General features: G+C 42.6%; 1 non-coding gene across 1 annotated transcript; it reads right to left on the bottom strand.

The window, feature by feature from the left end:
* Positions 1 to 4,827: 4,827 nt before the first annotated feature.
* TRNAL-CAA (transfer RNA leucine (anticodon CAA)) lies at positions 4,828 to 4,900 on the bottom strand. Its single transcript has one exon. It is a non-coding gene; the product is annotated as a tRNA-Leu (tRNA).
* Between the last annotated feature and the right edge of the window lie 601 nt (positions 4,901 to 5,501).

Here is a 5,501-nt window from a genome sequence, read left to right on the forward strand (position 1 = left end):
AGCAGCTTGCCGGTATCGCTCATCAGGAAAGGATACAACAGTTGTGTATTACCTGCGCTCACCCATGGTTCTGAAACGCGAAGTCTAACAAAAAGGGCTCTACGTAAGCGGAGGACAACGCGGAAGGCTATGGAATGAAAAATTCTAGGTGTAACGTTAAGAGGTACGAAGCACGCAGAGTGGGTCAGAAAAATGACTTGAGTTAATGATATTGTAGAGGAAATTAAGACGAAATTGGCATGGACAGGACAACCGGTGGTCGCTTGGGGTGACAATTAGATTGCAAGGAAAGCGTAGCAAGGGGCGGAAAGAATTTAGGTGGGCGGATGAGGTTAAAACGTTCGCAGTCCATGCAGTTAGCACAGGATAGGTTTCCGTGGAGGAGTACGGGAAAAGCCTTCGCACAGCACGCGGTATAGTCAGGCAAATGATAGTGGAGATGACAATGACGGTATAGTGTATGCAGCCAGTTGTGCAAATGAGTAGGCCTAATGGAAGTTGTGCCTTATGAAACCAAGCGCTTTAGATATCTAGCTCAACATTGGTCTAATGTGGAGTTTGCATGACAGATCCGAGAATAAATAAATATTTAAACGACTATTGACACTAAATTTTGGTGGTGTTTTTCTTATTATGATGTGCAATCATTCCTGTAAATCCTTCCGCTCGCAATTTTCACCTATGGCCGTTAAGCAATTTATAATTGAATTTTCTTTTTTCAACAGTTTCGGTTTCGATAACCGAGAGATGGCTGTGACGCCACAATCATGTTTGATACGCGGCATGAAAAAAAGCGATCTCTCAGCTTAGATGCATTCTTTAATATGTGGTTTTTACTTTGAAGTTGAGAAATTTTACACGTTTTCACGGTCGTTAGCTTGTGTGCCTGTTTTACTTCACCTAAAGGAAATCCTAAGTATTTGGACGAAAATGCGGCTACACAGTCGTCTGCATCTTTCCAAGTTCCTGGTGCATCGCGAGAATGGCTTTCAAGAGAAGGTTATTTCGAATCATTCTTTCATTTAGACAGCCAGTCACGCAGCTGGGTGGTTTCATCTGGTTTAATTCTTTGCTGTAGAGTTGACACTGAGATATTTTGAACATCACACCCAGGTTACCGACTCAATGCACGCACTGTTGACAGTCTCGCAATTGTCTTCCGGCTGAGAAAGGCATGGTTGATGTCCGTGAAACACGTCTACAGATCGTTCAAGTTCCCAAAATATATTAATAAAAAATTTAGGTGGATACCGCCATATCTTTGATGGTGGTTAGAAATTCTCTCTTTTCAGGGCCAGGGTTTGCTGCAATATCGCCGGCGCATAAAACTAGCTGTGTTAAGTAGAACAGAACAAGGGTTGGATGGCCAACCAAGCATAAGAGCATGTCACTTTGTGCTTTTCAGTCTTATTTTGTTGCTGAGATAAGGGTGCGTTGCGGTTTGCAACGGAAATTGCTGCGTTGTCCAAGCTCGCGTAGTACAGGCAAGCCCAATTGCTTTTAGTTATGAATGTAGATATCGCACCAGTGGCAACCGATAGTCCAGACGTATTAAATAGTCTCAACCATTGTGCTTTCCGTCAAACCAAAGCAAGAGCTCTTTAAATAATTATATGGCGAAAATTTGCCGTTACTAAAAGCGATACTAACGCCAAAACTACCACTGTGTATTGATCAGGTGTCAGTATACGATGGGAAAGATGAGTTGCTGGTAGAGACTGAAAAAGCTGCATTTTCCAAGCTGTGTCAAGTGAAGGCAGATCCACGTGCAGACCTTGTTGGCACACGTTTGCCCCGTGGCAAGCCGTAGCGCAGGCATCCGTATCAAACAAGCTCACCCATTGGTTTCCCACTTTTGGCTATCGTAGAAATATCTAGGTATTGCAATAGAAGCCTCAGTCCGACTTGATATCTGTGATATTTAAACTAATTTTCATCTAGACCATTGGAAACCACTAACTAAAAGTACGGGACGAAATGCAGTACGCTATCACTATGCTAATTTCACCTTGGTGAAAGCTCGTTTGTCTACGGGATTCATAAAAGTATTTTTGAAAACCGCAGTGCACACAGACAAGGATAAAGTCTAGTGTACTAAAAGTTCTGGCTCCAAACTAGAAGACTTTATTGCGAAAGAAGGATATATATATATATATATATATATATATATATATATATATATATATATATATATATATATATATATATATATATATATATATTGCTTCTTCTTTGCTTCCATTGCTGCCCCTTCATACAACCTCCTGAAGTCCGACACGCTTTTCTTATGGTCCAATGAATGTGAACAGGCCTTACAATCCCTCAAGCAAGCACTCACTTCAACTCCTGTGCTTCGACCTTTCGATGAGACAGCTCCCACAATTCTTCATACTGACGCCAGGGGACAAGGCATCGGTGCCGTTCTTTTGAAATGCAACACTGCGTCCGAAGAGCAGGTTGTGGCATACGCTAGCCGTTTTCTCACATCAGCTGAGTGTAACTACAGCATTACGGAACAAGAATGCCTTGCCGTTGTTTGGTCTGTCCAAAAATTTCGACCCTATTTGTATGGCCGCCAATTCACAATCGTCACCAACAATCATGCCCTCTGTTGGCTGTCGTCATTAAAGAACTTATCAGGTCGACTCGGCCGCTGGGTGCTACATTTACAAGAGTATACCTTTAACATCACGTACAAATCCGGAAGAAAATACCTCGATGCTGACGCCCTCTCTCGTTGCCCGCTGTCTACTACTCCAACCAACTCCCATGCGGCCACTACACTCTGCCCCTCACGTCAGCCTTCAGGTGATCGTCTAGGTGTTGCACCCATCGAGGCCTCTCCGCTTGACCTAAGCAGTAACTTCCCGGCATTGCAGCCAGATACTCCTTACTGCAGCACAATTATCGCTTTCCTCCGCGGTCAATCACCGGCACCAACAGTCGCCTGTGTCGTCAGCTCCGCCTTTTCCGGATTCAACACGGAACGCTTTACCACTCTGCATACCACACGACTGGTCGCCGGTGGGTTCCCGTTGTTCCTTGCTACCTTCATCATGGAGTGTTGGAAGCCTACCATGACAATGCCACTGCTGGTCATTTAGGACCCCACAAAACGTAAGACCGTATAAAAAGTAGCTACTTTTGGCCCGGGCTTTCTACCAGTGTCGCGAAATATATATCATGTGCGCCTTGGCAACATCGTAAACGGTCACCATCTCTTCCAGCCGGCCCCCTGCAACCTCTTCCTTGCCCGTCCGTGCCTTTCGATTCTGTCGCCATTGAACTATTCGGCCCCCTACCTCTCACGGCAGCTGGTCATCGATGGTTGTAGCCGCCATTGAGCATCTGACGCGCTACGCTGAAACAGCCCCTCTTTTATCCGGTGCCGCTTCTGAAGTTGGCGAGTTTTTTCTACGAGCGATCATCTTGCGTCATGTTGCGCCCCGTGTCTTGAATAGCGACCGTGGGAAGAAATTTCCTTCCCCAGTCCTTATGGAAGTACTCCACGCTGCCAACACCGTCCACAAGACATCTTCTAGTTATCATTATCAGACCAATGGCCTCATCGAACGCTTTCACCGCACCTTGTCCGACATGATATCCATGTACGTCAGTCCTGACCATAAGAATTGGGAATCCATTTTTCCTTTCGTTACTTATGCCATAATTCCGCCGTTAAACGAACCACTGGCTACAGCCTATTCTTCTTAGTTTATGGCCGTCAACCAACAACACTATTCGACACCATCTTCTCTGCTCCTGCCCCCATCTGCATGGTTGGGCGACCGGTGTTCTACACGTATCACTCATTACCGGCAAATTGCTCGTCGTAACACTGAAGCCGCCCACAAAGAACGGGAGCACCGCTATGACCAGCACCACCGCTTTGCCTCCTTCTCAAACGGTGATGAAGTGCTACTCTGGACGCCTATCCGCACGCCTGGATTGTGCGAGAAGTTCCTCCATCGCTATATCGGTCCTTAAACCGTGCTCCAGCAAACATCTCCCGTGAACTACAGCGTTATCCCATCGCATACCGTCTCCGATCGGCGTCGGCGCTCACAAGAAGCTGCTCATGTTTCGCACATGAAGCCGTACACCCGCCGACCCGCTTCCGTCTAACAGTGACCAGGATGGCCGCTTCCGTGACGGGGGGATTTGTGTGAGCATGGTGCCAAAACTTTCACCTCTTTCACATCTACATACGCAGCATCGTCATCATTCACCGATGTTCGCAAGGTCACGCGCAGCGTTCCAGACTGTGGCTGGAATAAAGATGTTTGTTCGAGCGGTGGCTTTGAATATATATATATATATATATATATATATATATATATATATATATATATATATATATATATATATATATATACATATCAATATATAGATATATATATATATATATATATATATATATATATATCTATATATTGATATGTATATATATATACATATATATATATATATATATATATATATATATATATATATATATATATATATACATATCAATATATAGATATATATATATATATATATATATACATATCAATATATAGATATATATATATATATATATATATACATATCAATATATATATATATATATATATATATATATATATATATATATATATATATATATATATATATATATATATATATATATATGAAGGAAAGAAGCCAACAGTCGGCGAAGCCAAGGAAAGCGTTGGGGATGGCACTTTATGTCTTTTTTTTGTTTACTTGGATAATCACAGAAATTAGTAATGTAATCTGTTTAGGGGAAAGATAATTAAACACAAAGTAGAAGAAAAAACAACGTGCCGATGGTGGGAACCGAACCCACGACCTCCGAATATTGCGTCCGGTGCTCTTCCAACTGAGCTACATCGGCCGCTGTTCCCCTGCTACTTGCTTGGGTATTTATGTTGTCTGTATACAGCGGCCGATGTAATGTAATAATTACATTACATATATATATGTGTGTGTGTGTGTGTGTGTGTGTGTGTGTGTGTGTGTGTGTGTGTGTGTGTGTGTGTGTGTGTGTGTGTGTGTGTGTGTGTGTGTGTGTGTGTGTGTGTGTGTGTGTGTGTGTGTGTGTGTGTGTGTGTGTGTGTGTGTGTGTGTGTGTGTGTGTGTGTGTGTGTGTGTGTGTGTGTGTGTGTGTGTGTGTGTGTGTGTGTGTGTGTGTTAAAAAGGCTCATTGCATACAGGGCAAAACAAAACAAGGAGATAAAACCCAAAACAAAAATCTAAAAAACACAATGCCTGATGCATATTTGACATCTGTGACACATTATGCGTACTGTGCGTCACAGACATTTATTTATTTATTTATTTATTTATTTATTTATTTATTTATTTATTTATTTATTCATTTATTTCAACCTCAAAGGCCCCATTGAAGGGGTATTACATGAGGGAGTGGGTTACAGGGCATAATATTGCTTCGAGTGATGCTTTGAACATTGATGGGTCTGTATGGAGCACGACGT

This window comes from Amblyomma maculatum, unplaced genomic scaffold (genome assembly GCF_055883805.1).
Source record: "Amblyomma maculatum isolate TAMU_Amacu unplaced genomic scaffold, ASM5588380v1 scaffold_35, whole genome shotgun sequence".
NCBI lineage: Eukaryota > Metazoa > Arthropoda > Arachnida > Ixodida > Ixodidae > Amblyomma > Amblyomma maculatum.